Consider the following 19,000-nt stretch of genomic DNA (forward strand, 5'->3'; position numbering starts at 1 on the left):
GCATTACTCTTTGTGATCCATAAACACCTTCGCTCGGCTGTTCTCCACGAACTTCACGACCTCCCCACTGCCGGTCACCTCGGTGTGTCACGTACCTACGACCGGATCCGCCGACGCTTCTTTTGGCCTGGGCTTGCTCGCTCCGTTCGAAGATACGTAGCTGCGTGTGATAAATGCCAGCGACGCAAGACACCATCGACGCTACCTGCTGGGTACCTACAACCAATCGACATTCCCGCGGAGCCATTCTTTCGGGTTTGTTTAGATTTACTTGGTCCCTTTCCTCTTTCTACCTCCGGGAACAGGTGGATCGCTGTGGCCACAGATTACGCCACGCGCTACGCCATCACCCGAGCGCTCCCTACAAGCTGCGCCACAGGTGTTGCCGATTTTCTTTTACGCGACGTGATTTTATTACATGGAGCTCCGCGACAACTTCTCACAGACCGTGGCCGGACATTCCTGTCAAAAGTTATCGCGGACATCCTGCAGTCCTGTGCCACGAGGCACAAGCTATCCACGTCATACCATCCGCAATATAATGGCCTCACCGAGAGTCTTAATCGCACTCTCACAGACATGCTCGCGAAGTATGTCTCTTCAGACAACACAGACTGCGACCTCACTCTGCCGTTTGTCACCTTTGCCTATAATTCCTCGCGCCACGACACAGCCGGCTATTCCCCATTTTTCCTCCTGTTCGACCGAGAACCAGCACTGCCCCTCGACACAACTCTCCCTGTTCACGCGGCACCCACCAGTGAATATGCTCTTGATGCCGTCGCCCGCGCTGCTCACGCAAGGGAAATTGCCCGTGACCGCCTTCTGAACTCCCAAGAGAGTCAAAGGCGTTTGTACGACCAGCGACACCGAGACGTGCACTTCCCGCCTGGTTCTTTGGTGCTTCTATGGTCTCCGTCGCGTCAGGTCGGCCTGTCAGAAAAACTGCTGTCGCGTTACACAGGCCCCTACCGAGTGCTTCGTGCCGTGACTGCCGTCACATACGAGATCTCCCCTGACGCCCCATCTGCTTCCCAGTTCAGGGATATCGTGCACGTTACACGACTGAAGCAGTATCACCCTCCCAGTGATGACATTTAGACGCTCCGGGACGTCGCTTCTGCCGCCGGGGGATTATGCTACACGCGTCTGGTATTTGATTGTTTGACCGAAGCGCGCGGGCGCCATCACTCGAGAAAATAAGAGGAAGAACGAGCTGGGCTCGCGCTGTGAACCTAACCGGTCAGCGCTGCAACCGCTGTTGTAAATACAACCTGTAAATAGTTGCCCGTCTTACTGACTCGTTCTTCGCGTAACAATATTGTCACGGGTAGAAAACTATTTACACGATGTATTTGCACGACATACATAAACAGCAGCTGAGAACCCAGAGAGGTTGTTGCCACTTCCTCGTATTCGCCGTTGTTTACATTAGACAGTTTTAGTATTGCGAAAATGGCACCACGCTAAACGCAAAGAAATAGCGGGGTCAGACTGCGCATGCTCAGAACGCTATTTCAGTTTTGCGCGTAGCGTGCGTCCACTATTTTTCGAATATAGCGGAGACGCTAAACGCTCGCTAAGTTTTTGGCGTTGCAAACATGGCGGCACCCCCGGCCCGAGGGCTTGACATGCAGGCTCGTTTCAAGGCTTGGCGTGGATCCACACGGCTAGTTTGGTTGTCGAGCTGCTCAGCTTGCTGCTTTGACTACTCGCAGCTAGATAGCGCGGTGAAGTTTTGCGCTTAGCGGCGCATCGTTATCTTATGCTATACTAAAACTCTATCGAACAGCGTTCCGCAAAGATTTAGCGTGCGTAACACGCTAACGCTAACGCAAGCATTTTCCGTAATACTAAAAGTATCTATTGTCCGCTTTCTTCACCGTAACACAAACCCCGGCGGAAAATAACCGTACCTGTGCTTCAGATGGGACCATCGGGAAGGGCCTAGTAAGGCTTAAGCCAAGTGACGTGTACGAACGACGTCAGGTGATGCGGAACTGGGTGGCACGACGAATGTCACTGGGATTATCTCATAGGTGTTATTGGTGACTTGACGTAGAACGTGGTAAAGTCTTTTGAAGCACGGAAGGAGTTTCTCGGATAGCCCCACTCGGCGGCAAGGGGACCAAAGTAGGACGAGAGAGTCTGGTGAAAAGTATGTATCACGATGGCGGCAATGGTAGGCGTGCTTTTGAGTTTCCTGCGATGCCAACAAACGAGTGCGGGCAAGCTGACACGCATGGTCAGCGTGGGCGATAGCGTCGCGGCCATACTTGGTCCCCGAATTCCGTACCAAGGGGAGCCAAGCGTCCAGTGGTAATGCAGGATCACGACCGAAGAGCAAGTAAAAGGGGGAATATCCAGCAGTGTCGTGGCGTGACGAATTATAGGCGAACGGGACATAGGGTAGCGCAACACCCCTGTCCTTGTGCTCGGGTGAAACGTATTTCACGAGCATGTCAGTCATGGTCCGATTAAGCCGCTCAGTAAGGCCGTTGGTCTGGGTTGATAGGAGGTAGCTAGTTTGTGCTTGGTAGAACAGGAGCGTGGGATATCGGTGATGACTGGGGAGAGGAAAGTGCGGCCACGGTCGGTAAGGAGCTGTTGCGGGGCGCCATGGACTAAAATGATATCTCGGAGTAGGAAATCGGCGACGTCAGTCGCGCAGCTCGTGGGAAGCGTCCGAGTGATGGCGTAGCGGGTCGCGTAATCTGTAGCCACAGCGATCCACCTGTTGCCGGAGCTGGACTCGGGGAAAGGGCCAAGGAGATCCGAACCCACGCGGAAGAATGGCTCAGTTGGAATGGCGATCAGCTGTAAGTACCCGGAAGTAAGCATTGCTGGCTTTTTCCGATGTTGACAGGGCTTGCAAGCAGCTATGTATCTCCGTACGGGGCGTTCGAGGCCGGGCCAGTAGAAGCGGCGGCGCATGCGGTCGTAAGTGCGAGCAACCCCAAGGTCTCCGGCAGTAGGGGCATCATAAAGCTCCTGAAGCATGGTTAAGCGGAGGTGTTTGGGAACGACAACGAGAAGAGCATGACCGCCAGGGAGAAAATTGCGGTGGTACAATATTCTGTCGTTGAGGACGAACTACCGTAAGGATAGATCAGTAGGAGCAGATTCCAATCGGTCAATGAAGGTCCTCAAGGTAGCGTCATGACGTTGCTCGTGGCCCATGTCCAAAAGCTGGGATATGGAAAGAACACTCGCGGAAGCGTCCATGACGGCGTTGGCGGGCGTGTATACAGGGTAATGGAACAAGCAGTCAGCGTCATTGTGTAGGCGACCAGACGAGTACACCACACAATAGGAATACTCCTGTAGCCGCAAAGCCCATCGTCCAAGCCTCCCCGTGGGATCTTTCAAGTACGAAAGCCAACAGAGGGCGTGGTGGTCCGTTACAATAGAAAAGGGCCTGCCGTATAAATAGGGGTGGAATTTCGCTACTGCCCACACACGGGCTAAACATGCCGCTCCGCAGGGGACAAAAGACGGCTAGCGTACTCGATGACACGTTCACGGCCGTGCTGAACTTGTGCCAAGAAGGCCACTGGCCTCTGTGCGCACTTCTGTAGGGGTTGGCGTATCGAAGTGTCTTAGAATTGGCGGGGTGGTGAGTATGGTGGTAAGGCGGGAAAAGGTGGCGGCCTCCGAGGCTCCCCTTGAAGACGGCACACTTTTCTTCAGGGGATCTGTCAGTGGGCGTGCTATGGTGACAAAATCTTCAACAAAGAGCGGAAGTAAGAGCAAAGGCCCACAAAACTTCGAACCTCTTTTGCAGACTGTGGGACAGGAAACTCTTTCACGGCGCAAATTTTTTCCGGGTCCGGTCGGATGCCAGACGCATTGACGACATGCCCAAGGACAGTAATTTCACGGTGGCCGAAGTTACAGTTCTTCAAATTGAGCTGTAGACCAGGCATGCGAAAAACAGCAAGTGCAGCTGAAAGGTGCTCAAGGTGTGTGCTGAATGTGGGCGAGAAGACAATAACATCATCTAGGTACCAGAGACAAGTCGACCACTTGAATCCTTGGAGTAATGAGTCCACCATACGCTTAAAGGTAGCCGGAGCGTTGCATAGCCCAAAAGGCCTAACATTGAAGTGGTAAAGACCATGAGGAGTTATAAAGGTTGTATTTTCACGATTGAGATCATCCGCAGCGATTAGCCAATGTCCGGACCGTAGGTCGATGGACGAAAAATACTGTGCCCTGTATAGGCAATCAAGGGCGTCATCTATACGAGGTATAGTGGGTAGACGTCCTTCTTCGTGATGCGGTTGAGGTGCCGGTATTCGACGCAGAATCCCCAAGTACCGTCCTTCTTTTGACCAACACCACAGGTGACGCCCAGGGACTTGACGATGGCTCAATGAAATCTTTCGCGAGCACCTTGTCTACTTCCATTTTGATGACCTGGCGCTCCGAAGCTGGAGCTCGTTAGGGTCGCCGATGGATGGGAGGATTATCGCCTTTATGTATACGCCGTTTGACAAGTGACGTCTGGCCTAAGGGCTCAGATCGAATATATTGACGGCAGCACAGTGGTCGTGGTGGGCGATTTGCACGACCCGAGTAACGGCAGGCGCAACAATTTTTGTTAGATGGCGGCGAATGCGGCTGGTCGTAATCGATAGGTGCGCTCCGGTGCCTATGAGCGCTGTGACGGGTGTGCCATCAACGTGGACGTCGAGAAGGTTATGTTTTGTAAACAGCGTAAAATGAGCATTTTGCGGTGAATCCGACATTGCAGCACCACCCCGAGGTGCCGCATTGCCAAGTTTTCCGGCTGGGATGGTCCTGGGTAGGTCGGCGAGGGCGAGCGGTGAAGCTGGGGTGGACGTGGCTAGCGACGTTGAGGCGAGGGCGATCGAGTATAGCGGCGAGTAGAGGTAGCGGCGTCGGAATCGTCGTAGAAACGACTGGGTGAATAACCGCGGGAGAACTTGAATTCCAGGAAGTGTTTCGAGGCGGGGACGGCCAACGAGCACGGCAGTGACGGGAAACGCGACCGATTCTGCCGCAGCAGAAACAGGTCGGCCTGTCATCCGGTGTCCGATGGATTCCGGGGACTGTAGGGATAACGGGCACTGTAGGGTAGATTGTGATGGGACCGAGGCATAGGAGCAGGGCCGGTGTCAGGACGACTGAAGGAGCAGGCGCTGGGGAGACCCATATTAGCGATTTCCTGGCGAACCATGGACTGGATCAGCGATATCGTCTCAGCAGTGTTGGTCCAAGACGTCTGTTGAGGCGAGGCAGGAAACACTGCTGCGAGTTCGCGGCGCACAATGCGGGTCACGTTATCGCTTGGTGGTGGCACGCTAGATTGGTCGGTTGGGTCGGTGCAAGAAGAGGTCGCTGCAGTATTTGGAAGCCGTGTAAACTGATTATGTATACGGCGGCTCTTCGCCTGCTCGAAACGGCGGCATTCCTTCATGATAGCATCGACTGTCGATAGGTTTCTAAAGACCAGAAGGTTGAATGCGACGACGGCGATGCCTTTGATAATGTGCCCAACCTTGTTAGCCTTCCGCATGGACGTGTCGATTTTATGACACAAGGCGAGGACGTCCTGAATGTAGAAGACATACGACTCGGTAGGAGTTTGGGCATGCGTGGCGAGTTGTTGCTTGGTGGCTAGCTGTCGACCAGCCGGATTGCTAAAAACGTCGGACAGCTTCTCTTTAAACAACTCCCAGCTGGTGAGCTCTTCCTCGTCTGTATAATACCATGTTCGACGGAACACGATATTGGGCAGCATTATGGTCGGATCCCACCTGCTCACCTTGCTCACGCGCTCATACATCTTGAACTATTCTTCTACGTCAACACCATTGAGGTCGTTGAACTTGTGCCGGGGTCTTGCGGTTGAGGTAGAGCAACGTACTGGGATATAGTTGGCAATGCAGCTGCAGACGCGGCGCCTACCGCTGGATGCATGTTCCCAGGCTGGGTGAGACGTCCACTGCGGAGCTACGTGGCGAAGACGCGTACCCAGCACTTCCACCAAAATGTTACGGGTATAAAACTATTTACACAATGTATTTACACGATATACATAAACAGCAGCTGAGAAACCAGAGAGGTTGTTGCCACTTCGCCATCTCCTCCGTCGTCGACATTGTCTGCATTCTTCACCATAACAATATTAACCAGAAGACAGACACAGTATTTCTAGACTTCGCGAAAGCATTCGGATAAGGTACCACATCAACGATTATTACTAAAGCTATCTCTGGCGAACGTGCACCCCAATATTTTGCGACGGATTGAAGCTTTCCTTAGTAACCGCTCACAGTTTGTCATTTTTAACAACAGTCCATCTCTTTCCCTACCGGTAACTTCTGGGGTTCCACAGGGATCTGTTTTTGGGCCTCTCCTTAATATATATTAACGACTTACATCTGCATGCATCCTGCAATATTCGCATGTTTGCAGATGACTGCGTCGTTTACCAAACAATTACAAACATGCCTGACCAAGTTTCCCTTCAGGAGGATATTAACTGCTTGCAACAATGGTGCGATTGCTGGTTAATGACACTGAACTCAAATAAATGCCAAAGTAGTGGTATTCTCCCGCCGACGTAACCCACTAGCTGACCCATAAACAATAAATAATGTGGTGTTTTCCAAATACCTTGGTGATACCCTTACAAATGGCTTGACACGGAGCGCACATATTACTAACGTCATCTCATCTTCTAATAAATCTCTTGGTTGTTTTAAAAGAAAACCTAAAGCAAGCCCCCAAGCATGTGACATTGGTAGCCTACAAAAGCATAATCAGACGTAAACTCGAATATGCATGTGCCCTATGGAGCCCTCATCAAGCGTATGTAATCAACGCACTTGAATCGGTGCAAAACCATGCCATAAGGTTCATGCATTCAACGTATTCTTATGATGTCAGCGTGTCGTCATTGAAAAAAGAATCCGGTTTGGTTACACTCGCTAATCGTCGTAGCATCTCAACTCCCTCTCTTTTTCGTAAGTTTTATCATTATTAACCTAATCAACCACCATACATTATTCCTGCTGCCCGTATATCACATCGCACTCGGCACACGTACCAAGTTGGTCGCACAATACTACCACTCTTTCAGGCTCATTCTTTTTTCGCGCAGCAACAGATTGGAACAACCTGCCCCACCCAATTACCGCCATAACCTGTACGGTATATGCTATCTATGTATGTACTAGATGGAATTATGTGCCTAATTTTCACGTGTGTTGTATTTAGAACTTGTACTTTGTCCCATTAGACCACGAATATTCTTTGGACGTCCCGATTAGATCCGAAAGTCCAAGTCCCAGTTCGGAAGTCCAGTGGATAACATGAAGACATTAATTTTGGGACGTCCTATTTAAAACATCCTTCTGACATCCACAGAATTGAAGTTCTAGGTTCTAAACAAATCACAAAACATTAATCCTATAAATGTCGGAAGGATGTTTTCAACGGGATGTCCCATACCAGACATATGTGGGACTAACACACGCAATACAACGCGTACGTGATGTTATCGCGACATGTTAAGCTCTTTCACGGCTGCCCTGAACGCACGCTTTTCCGAAGAGACAACATGTCAGAAAGCAATATGAAGCTGCCACACTTAGATCAAACCTCCAATGAAGACGACAAATGGAGCAGTTGTATAATGAACGGCTCAAACTACACAAGCATATCGGGAGGAAATGTCATGTAGGTAGAGCACTCGAACAACTGCGCATTACCACCTACCGCAAGGTTTAACCGAATCAAACGTGTCCTACACTCTCCGAACATGTCGAGGATGCCGAATACTGCAAGCCCTGCCGTAATACAAAGCAGTGACTGCCTTTGCCCAGTCGAATCGTCGCCATTCGCCACTGCCTCTTGCGTGTACGCTCGGCGCTACTTTGTGCGTATTTGGTCACATGACTAAACGGCGCCGTTTTGTTGGGTCTCTTCGCCCTTCTCAGTTGGATGCGAATGCCTGATGGTTGGTGCGCTACGGGTGCTCCAAGCTCAGTTCGCGCGTTTTATTTGAACGTGGTAGTTGTGTTACGCGCTCATCAGTTCCCGCCTGAACGTTTGTCAGCTCCAGGTGACCGTTTCGTAAGCTCCATCTCCACGGCACCTGTACGTCTTACGCCCATCAAGAGGTAAGTGACAGTTCATGGAGCCAGTGTTTTTCTATTTGCAGCCTTGCAACCTTTTCGACTAGCGCGGCGCCATGTCTTCGCGTAATCGAATGCCGGGCATTGTACATCGTCATTGTTTGCGGCAACGGTAACATCAATCGGCCACTGGCGATCCGTTAATTGTGCTCCCTCAATACTGAGTTTCGTCGCATCGTACTGCTTTTCTGCAAGCTTTCGATTTTACTCAGTGCTAATTGTTTCAGTGCAGCGCTGAGATCCGCCAAGAAAAATTCTCAATGCGAAACTTTAGAACCGTTAACCCCTCCCGTGTAGCCAACAGGATGAGTCCGCGAGAGTTATCGTTGTTTATTTCTTGAACAGTGGCGAATAATACTAAAAATAATGTTAATTCTGGACACACACTGTCCGGAATAGCCTTGCCTGAGCTTCGTTCGCGTTTTGTTAGCGTAACCGCGTTTGCGAGAGCAATGTACAACTGCGTTAGGTTGGAATAGCTGAACTTTTGTAGGCATTTGTATCACGGTCGGTAAACTTGCTGCACTCGATAGCCGGTCGCGCTGCTGAATTTAACCACGCGCGCCTTTAGGGCTGGTATTTGTTTTTGGCAAACAATGTCGTGCACGTTGTCGGAATGACGAAACCTCTGCGCGATTTGTTCGACTTCTGCTTATTTAACACGTTGTCGGATGTATGGTGCTAAGGTCAACTTCACGTCTCAGCTCTACATCGATCGACACGTTTGCGCTAATTTGCTCGTTCGCACTTGGTGGCATTGTTTATTATGAAAGCTTGCCTGAGTTGACTCTTTCTGCCACATACTCGTAGCCACATACTTGTAATCACCACACACTTGTAATTAACCGTGTCGCTTAAGCTTCGTCTGCCATTGGCGTTATGTTTACGTAACGATCGCAATAGCAGTGGTAAAACTAAAACTAGTAAGGATGGATTAAATGAACTTCTTTTATTTATGTGTTTATTTATTTATTTCAATACTCTCAATGCCACGTAATGCGTTGCAGAGAGGAGTGGGATTCTATACAATACGTGGAAATCGCGGTTTTGAAGGATGATGGAACAGCTGGTCGCTGTCCTTGGAATGAAAGAATACGCGTGCAGGTTAGAACGCGAACTTGCGACGTGGAATACAGATGCCTACATCTGTATCACGATCGGAGCACTTGTTTCACGTGACGGTTAATTGGCCGGCAGCACTGATGAATTTTACCACGCTTGTCCTTACGGCTGGTATATTCGTGTCAAACAGTACGATGCACGTTTCTCGGAATAACGACACTTTTGGGCGACTTGTTTAACTGCTGCCTATTTACATGTGGACGGATGCATGCTATTATGATGGTGCAGTCGAACTCCTTAGCTACCGGTTTATTCGAATTGACGCTGTGGTCCCATCAAAGTTATGTGAATTCCAATGGGCAAAAACGCCCGGTAATTCGAACGTGAAAGCATTTGCAACGTTTAATTCGAACATACCGCGCACCGTCAATGCTCTCAGCAGCGCGCCAAGTCACGCGGCGACCCCTACGACCGGCATTGTTCCGGCACCGCTACTGTAGACACCGCCATAGAGTAAAAGCTTAGGAGAGACCCCTCAGTGCCGTGAGCGAACAAAAAAACAAAAAAAAGAAAGAAAAAAAACGAGACCGAAATTTCACCCTCTCACATGACAAGGTCGCCGTTTCCGCGTTGCGCCAAAACACGTGTGTACGTGCCGACGTCTCAGCCACGTGGAGAAAATGGCAGTGAACCGTTCTCCTTTATGCTTCTTCTATTTTCTAGTCAAGCGTTGACCTTGCACGCTGTGGCTGCGGCACAAAGGGAAGCAGCGGCGGTGTCCCAGTCCAGCTAACAAAACCGCCCACTGCCCGATAACGGCAGAAAACGAAACTTCACGGAGCTGGCGCCGGGCCGGCTGGAGCGGCGGCGCCGGCACGGCGGCGGGCGCGCGCATGGTGACAGTCAAAGGTGAGGGACCTACGAGGGAGTTGAGAGGGAGGGCGAGGGGAGCCACCGAAGCGACGGAGTTGCCGAGGGCAAATCCGCTTCCCTGCTGCCCTCCTCCCTCACATTCCACGGTCTCCGCGTGCGCCCGTCGCCGTGCCGACACCGCGCGCTCCCTGAAGTTTCGTCGCCCTCGCTGGCAATGCGCTTGCGCGCCGCGATATTTCGCGACTCGCACCGTCCGTGCATCGTGCTATGGTGCACGAATAATTCAAAAATGTGTCCTTTTAATTCGAACTTCCTTTATTTCGTACAAATTTTCGGGTCCCTTCTAGTTCGAATTACCGAGATTCGACTGCAGTAAGATGAAGCTTAGGTCTCAGCTTCTTCTAACGATCGAAATATTTACGTGCTATTGCTCGTTCGCGCGTGGTCGTATTGTTTAGTATTAGTAATAGGGAACGTTTATCTTTGTGAACTGCTAAATTTGTGTCACGCACCCGCCATCACTCATTAACCGTGTCGCTTAAGCTTCGTCTGCCGTTTGATTTTTTTTGCCTGACTGCGATTGCGAGGGCAATCGTAAAACAAGAAATAATTTAACTTTTGTTGGCATTTCTCGCACGATCGGAACACATGCTGCACGTGATGGTTGGGTGGCCGCGCTGCTGAATTCTCACGCGTTTCTTTAAAGGGCCCCTACACCACCTCAGATATCTTTTGAACATTTCAAGTAAACACGCGCATCGAGTTCAGAATGCCGTCATGATCAACGATACCAAACTTTACTGCAGCGCTACGCACTGCGGGCGCGCCACAAAATTAAAAAAAACAATGCCGTCCTCCTCTCCTGGCCTTTCCGGTATCCCCACAGTCGTCACGATGTCAGCAGGGTACACCTGGTGATGTCAACAGTGGTTAGGACGCCCATTTGTCGAACAAGGACCTACGACTTCCGGTTTGTCTGCTAGCAGGTACGCGGGCTTCCTGCTCTTCCTCGCCGTGTTGCTCGCTTGTGCGCCCTTGCGAATTGTTAATTACAGCCCTCAACGCAAGTGCCAAATCGCTCGCGTTCCATACAACACAGTCGTGCTTACCGCTATGATTAGCTGTAGAACAGAGTGCGACAGTGTTGGCCTTTCTATAGTCGGGTACAACTTTAGAAGGCAGCGGCATTTGCCCCTCGAAAGCGGATGCACACGAGCCCCCACCAATAGGCGCGCACTTAAGTTGACGCCATGAGCCGCACGGCCGGTGACCCCGCCGACGGAGAACATGCCTAACAGGGCCGCCCTCGCTTCGAACTGGGCCGAGTCGCGTCAGCTTTGTGCGTCTCCCTTCGTCAGAGTGAATTCGAATTTTTTGTGGTGGTCTGTCATGCCGGAAATATTATTGTGAGGTTACGATGCACTATTTGTGCCTCGTGCGTTTGTTCTGAGCCGTGAGCCGGCGAAGAAAGGTTGCAGCGAACATCGGTGACGCTTCGTCCCGAAACAGGATCCCGCGGCGACATACCGCCGTAAACATCGATCGTCCGTGTTTGTTCCGTGGTGTTTTGTTTTGCTCCTAAGTGAAGTTACGACCAGGAGAGTTTGCCAAAGTCTGGTACCTACTGTGAGCGGCGGGTGTGTTTGTGTGCTGTGCCCCTGCGTTTCTCGTCGGACGTGGCGAAGTGATGGAGCAAAACCATTATCAGGATAAATAAGAAAAGCGTGCGCGGATGAAACTATCCTATGAGTTTCTCAACAGAAAACATTTGCGAAAGCAACCTCCAATGCAAAGATTCATTGCTGCCAGCTCAGCGCGCAAACGACCGATCGTTGGCAGCAGTGTGATAAGATAGCCGAGCGTCTAGCAGCGTCGTTCGAGTGTTGTGTAGCACCGTCGATTGATTGCTTTCCACCAATGCTAACAATCAGTGACTCACGCGCTGCTTGAGTGAATGTCATTGGATTATTAACGGTCAGGCGTTTGGTAGCAGTGTTTGTTTCCTTAATGTCAGCCTCAGTGCTAATATAAAATTATGACTGATGCACTGGCGCTGTTACAAGGGATTTTGGCAGGAATTCGCGTCGCTGTGTGGCTTAGAACTCTTCTCTCACTGCACGCGCCAGCTGTAGAATGCCTGCTGTGACACAATCGCGCATAAGTTGTGCTGCCAGCGCTCGACTTGCTTTCCCACAACACAGCTTTGCGCTGCTTATAGATTGTCGTGATATGTCGCTACAAAAAGATTCCTGTGACAATGAAGGCAACAGAGCCAATATGTACATTAAAAAAAAGTACGACAAAGTAGGCGCAGCTGCTTGTGTACTACTGACTCCTAATAGTTCTACTCGCGTCTGCGTTAATTGTGTGTGCGTGTTTTTCTTGCGTGTTTCCGTATATTTGTTACTTACCCTTTTTGTATTTTAGATCTTAGTTTTCGCGCTCGCGTTTGTGTGCATGTGTGTGAATATGTGAGTGCTTCCGCGCTTGTCTGTATTTATTCTTATTTCTGTCCTTTAATTTTTGCGTTTGTTATGTAAGCATGATACAGCCACATCTTTCTTTAAAATTTTATTAACTCGTCTCATTGAAAGCACCGAGTCCTGTGAACAGCAGGGCTGGCCTCTTCGATGTTATTAAAGCCTTCCTCTCTCGTCTACCATGCCTCCTCAGTCTGCCATCTTGCTTTGTTTTCTCCTACTATTCTGACCTTGCTTCTTGTGCTGTTGCCGCAACGTGATTAACCAACTTGCACTAAGGAATGTTCTATCAGCCGTGACAACAGAAACATTGACAGATACAAAATGTTAAAAGCATCATTAAGGCTTGCTCAGTTACTTCGTCTCTTGCCCCTGTTAATGTGTTTATGCCTCAGTGCATACGGCAGCTTGCCAGAAGTGCACATGAAAGGGTGCCATATTGTGAAGCAGCACCTTACTATGTTGTTGCATTCAGTCTTAATAAACAGATAGTTTCGCTGCCCGTCACATGGGGTGGTACAGATATATAACATTGTGCAGTCGGTTATCATTTCCTGTCTTGACGCTTTCATCATTACAAACGCAGTTTTCAAGTGAATGGAGTCCAGCAAAGCAGTGCTGTGAGAGCTTTTGCAACTTTCACCATTTATTACTTCGTGCGTGGTCTGTGTGTGGTCTGTGCGTGGTCACTGTCGGAATCTGTCCGTCGCTGTGGCAAGAGGACGGCAATTTAATGTTTGTGCTCGGTGTGCGGGGCCGAGAATTGAAATGCGCGGGCTTTTCGATGCTTGTGTTCGGCGCGCGGGGCCGAAAAGCGCGGGAAAAAGCGTGGCTGGTGCGCGTGGTCTGTGCGCGTTCCACGAGAGAGAAGCTGGAGCGACGGGGCCGACAAGCTCAGCGGAACGGGCCAGCTCGGTTGGCTCACGCCGGGCTCTGCGGATCGAACGTCCCGACGTCAACGATCCCGACCCTGTTAAACCGGGCTTCGCCTCGGTTCACTGGCCCTGAATGCCGAGTTACTCATGGATCCTGCCGTGGTCGGGCTTCGCCCCGGCTCCCTGACGTTCCTGAGGCGGGCTGTCTTGCGGCTTCGAGTGCCGTCCTGCCCTGTCGAGCCTGCGCCCCGGCTCCTGTTAGGCCTAGATAGGCCGCCCTACGGTGTCATCGCCGTTCCTTCCCCGTCGACGCTGGGCTGCGCCCTGGTTCACGTCACTGTAGCAGCGACGTGCAGCCCAGCTGCGTCCCTACCGTCGCTACCTCACCGCTGCGGCAGGTCGCCACTACGGCGATTGGAACTGAACTGTGAGTGGCACAACACAAAGGCAGGGATTACCCCCAATAGCGCGACTTGTGTCAATTACCCTCTGTAATTCGTGCGCGTATGAAGATTGTCTACTGTCCGTGTTAAAAATCATTCCTCTCCGTCTTTGGGTGATTGCTTAGTGCGTCTGGCTGACCTGCGCCCACACAAAACACCACCACAATTTTGGCGAGCCTGCCAGGATCGGCTTTAACATCTTGCCGACGGCTACATGCACGAGAGGAAGCCATAGATATTGAGAGGCTACACGCGATCGGCAAGGACATGGGCTTAGCTGGCACCGCTCTTCGCGAGTGGATTGACGCGGAACGCGCGACAGAGAGAGGCCTTCGCACCCAAGCTCGGGATGATCGGCGCGTGAACATTGAGCTTGAAGAAAAACGGCTACAAGCCGAGGAACGCGTGCTACAGCTGAAGCTCAAGATTCAAGAACAGGCAGCCAGTTCTAACGCACTACCGGTGAGCGGCGACGCGGCTGTACCAGCTATCATGGATGGCTGTAGTCCCCACAAGTTATCGCCACCATTTAATGAAGCGCGAGATGATCTCGACGCCTATCTGCAACGTTTTGAGCGCGTCGCAGAGTCTGAAGAGTGGCCTCAAAATAAATGGGCCCTATCGCTCAGTTTGTGCCTGACCGGAGAAGCTTTGGCTGTCATTAGTCGGCTTGACTCCGCTTCCGCCTCAGACTATGATCAGCTGATGGCAACCCTGTTGCTGCGATTTCGGTATACCGCCGAAGGTTACCGCGAGAAATTTCGCAAAGCGAGACCAGAAGAGAAGGAGACGGGTCTCCAGTATGCTTCTCGCTTAGCGAGTCATTTCGACCGCTGGATGTAAATGGCGAAGGGCGAGAAGATGTGCGATGCCCTACGCGACCTAATCATTGCAGAACAGTTCATGAAGGGATGCTCGCCGGCACTGCGGATATTTTTGAAGGAAAGAAACTGCAAGGAACTGAGTATGATGGCACAAAACGCTGATTGCTTCTTAGAGGCCCAGGATCTTTCCAGTTTGGCCAATGACAATTATGTAAGGACACTGCAGCGGAGATCAGTCATCCGACTGAGTCCGCGAAGAGGCCGCCTAGAGCACTGAGTGCTTTCTATGCAACAAGACAGGTCATCGTGCATGTGAGTGTTGGTCTCGGAGGAGAAATAGCCCGTCAGCAACTGGCTGGTCGAGTGGCAAGACCGGTTCTCCAGCCGAAACAGGGAAGGCGCAAGAAAGGAGACAAGCGCCATGCATGCTGTCTACCGAAGAAACCAGAGAGACCGGCGTACCAGAAAAAGGATACGTCGTTCTTCAAAGCGGGGAAACCATTCCAGTCGTAAACACGACGTGGACATGTAGTTCAACCGTGTTTGCAGTTGGAACTTTGCCAGTAGTGAAAGGATTTAAAAAAATTAAATTATGGGGTTTTACGTGCCAAAACCAGTTATGATTATGAGGCACGCCGTAGTGGGGGACTCCGGAAATTTGGACCACCTGGGGTTCTTTAACGTGCACCTAAATCTAAGTACACAGGTGTTTTCGCATTTCGCCCCCATCGAAATGCGGCCGCCGTGGCCGGGATTCGATCCCGCGTGAAAGGATTTCTCGAGGGCAAGGCTGTAACAGTACTTCAAGATACCGGCTGTAACACTGTAGTGGTGCGAGAAAGCCTGGTTCCAAAAGAAAAATTTATGGGAACTACAAGCCCAGTTTTCTTGTTGGACCGGACCGTACATTGCTTGCCGGAGGCAGACGTCTTCATAGACACGCCTTTCTTCACGGGCATCGTGCGGGCTAAATGCATGCACAACCCCCTTTATGATGTGGTGCTCGGGAACGTTAAAGGTGTCCGTCCTGCAGAGCAGGGAGTCTTCCTGAAGTCCCGACCGCAACATAAAGCTAGCCATGTCGATAACACTGTGGCAAGCACGAACGACCCCGCCAGTTTGTCGATACCCACAATGACTGCAGACGCCCAGCGTTGTTCGCGAAATATAGGCAAGTATCTAAGAGTGTCCAAAGATGACGCAGAGGAACTCCCCAAGGAAATAGCTGCAATGGCACAGGGAATACGGTCCACTTCCAGCCTACCAGCACTAAGAGCCGCTGCTACAACTATAGATAAGGCGACCCTCGAGGAATTCCAAAGGAATGACGCCTCGCTACGGCGTTGTTACGAAAGTGTGGGTAACACTATGGTCGTAAATAACAGTGAATCCTCACCGCTGCGGCGGGTAGCCACTACAGCGATTGGAACTGAACTGTGAGTGGTACAGCACAGAGACTGGGATTACTCCCAATAGCGCCACTTGTGTCAATTACCCTCTGTAATTTGTGTGCGTGTGGTCCTTGTCTGCTGTCCGTGTTAAAAATCTTTCCTCTCTGTCTTTGGGGGATTCCTTAGTGCGTCTGGCTCACCTGCGCCCACACAGACCACCACAGTCACTTTGCCTACGGCTTGTAATGAACAAAGTGACTCGTTAACACGTTCAGCTTTGCTGAGCAATTTTCCGGTGCGTAAATATGACAGAAATGCTAGCAAAGTTAATCACGTTGTAAGGAAGAAGAAGTGCCGGTTATCCAGGTACATCTCCGGTGTATGAAATACGACGAAGTGCCGGTCAGTCAGGCGCATCACAAGCGCTTTTACGCACGGGGCTTGTCCTGACTGCTCGCAGGGTTCTGACTGCCGCACCGAGTTCGACCTCTCAATCCTGTCAATAAACACCTTGACATTTGGTGGAGGTGCTAGGTACGACTCCATCAACGCTGGAACTTCGAAGCCGAACCCTTCAATCATCTCGGCCCATGCCGGACGATCCAGCCCAGTCTTCTCGAACCATGCCTGACGATCCAGGCCAAGAAGCTGCAGTCACAGAACTGTCATCTGTCCTGGCGTGCAGCGTCAGCGCGATCATGCGATTTTTGCGGGTACCGGTGATCAGGACGTCGAGGACTGGCTCGTCTCGTACGACAGAGTCAGCAGGCACAACCACTGGGAAGACAGGGAAAAGCTCAACAACGTAATTTTCTACTTGAGCCACGTTGCGCACTTGTGGTATCGGAACCACGAATCCGACATCTCGACATGGTCGGCGTTCAAGACCAAATTCACGGAAATCTTTGGTCGTCCTGCTGTACGTAAACTTCAGGCCGAACAACGCCTGCGCAGACGCGCCCAGCAACCAGGTGAGAATTTCACCAGCTATGTCGAAGACGTCGCTAATCTGCGCAACAGAGTCGACGCAACGATGCCAGACGCCGATAAGATCCGGCATATCCTCAAGGAAATTGAGGACGACGCCTTCCAGATGTTCGTCGCCCGGAACCCGACCACAGTGTCTGTCGTCATTGCACTGTGTCAAAGTTACGACGAACTTCGAAGGCAGCGAGTTGTCACACGCCACCCACCCTCAGAATTCGCCCCTGTCTCAGGTCTGACGCTAGGCGTTGACGAGTCGCCTCTAATGCAGCAGATAAAGGAGTTCGTGCGAGAAGAAGTTGCTCGGCAGCTTTCCCTGGTGCCCTTTACGAACGCGCAACCACACTCCCCACTGACACCGGGGTTACAGACCGTCATCAAGGAGCAAGTCGCTGAGTGCCTGCCAGCTGCTATTCCACCGCCTACAGTCGCGGCGCCCTTGACATAGGCTGACGTCGCTGCAAGGCCGCCCTTCGCTCCATGTCCACCTCTCCAAGCTGTTGCGCGACCGCCTCCGATTCCCTTCTCGCCGCCTGCACCACAGCTACCACGCCAGCCAAATCCTTGGCGCACTGCTGACAACCGCCCAAGTTGCTACAATTGTGGTATTCCGGGACACGTTGCCCGCTTTTGTCGACGCCTTATGCAGCCTACTTATGATTACCGCCGACCCATGAACAGTTACGCCCCTCGACAGCTACAATCCCCTGTGCCGCCAGATGAAACCCCTGTTCCCTACACTACTCGTCGTTCGCCATCCCCACGCCGCCGTTCCATCTCACCGATGAGACGCCGGCCAAGGCCTCTGCCTCAGGGAAACTAAGTGTCGCAGTTCCCGAGGCGAGAACTGCGTCCCCTTCGCTTTACCCAAGGCCTCGAAATCACCCCTGCAACATAATTGAGGTATACGTCGAAGGGATTCCAACATTCGCACTGGTCGATACGGGCGCAGCAATCTCAGTGTTACGCGCAGGACTTTGCCGACGGATAGGAAAAGTAACGACGTCGCTTTCCGGACTGTATTTGAGTACTGCGAGCGCACAGCCTGTCGAACCTTTGGGAGACTGCACTGCTCGTGTTGTAGTCGCGGAATCTTCATGTCATTGAGTTCGTGGTCCAGCCGTCCTGCTCCCACGATGTCATTCTAGGCTGGGATTTCCTTTCGTCTAACAATGACATCATTGACTGCGCCCGCGCCGATGTGGAGTTGTCGTTTCCTTCCGCTGCAGCCATGGACCAAGATCCTGTGACGCCTACAAAAATGATTGTGGCTGAAGTTACCGATATCCCTCCTCATTCCGCCGCCGTCGTCTCTGTGTCTTGCATATCTGCACGTGACGCAACCGTCTTATTCACGCCATGTCACTTGTTCGCCCGTCGCCGTTCCCTTCCGCTGCCCTTTGCAGTCATCGCCATCAGTGCTGGCCGTGGTGTGATGTGTGTGTGCAATGTGTCTTTCCTGCCGGTTACTTTGCATCGCGGAGAGTGCCTCGGTTACGCTCAAATTGCGGATTCTTCAATGCTCTTCGATGCTCCCGACACCGCGCATTCGACATCCCTCGCCGCGCTCGACAATGCGACTCGACCGTCGTTGGAGTGCTTCCAACCGTCAATCTCCGGTGATTTGACAACCCCACAACGCGCGCAACTTGTCAGCCTGCTACGCGAATTTGTCGCCTCCTTCGACTGCCATCAACATTCTCTCGGCCGCACCACCACAGTGTCGCACAGCAGCGACACCGGTTCGCACGCCCCACTCCGGCAGCTTCCTTACCGTGTCTCAGCGTCTGAACGCCGCGTCATCGACAAACAAGTGAGCGATATGCTTTGGCGTGGCGTGATTCAGCCGTCCCATAGCCCGTGGGCATCGCCTATTGTCCTCGTAAAAAAGAAAGATGGT

The sequence above is a fragment of the Dermacentor silvarum genome, chromosome 4, assembly GCF_013339745.2.
Source record: "Dermacentor silvarum isolate Dsil-2018 chromosome 4, BIME_Dsil_1.4, whole genome shotgun sequence".
NCBI classification, from domain to species: domain Eukaryota; kingdom Metazoa; phylum Arthropoda; class Arachnida; order Ixodida; family Ixodidae; genus Dermacentor; species Dermacentor silvarum.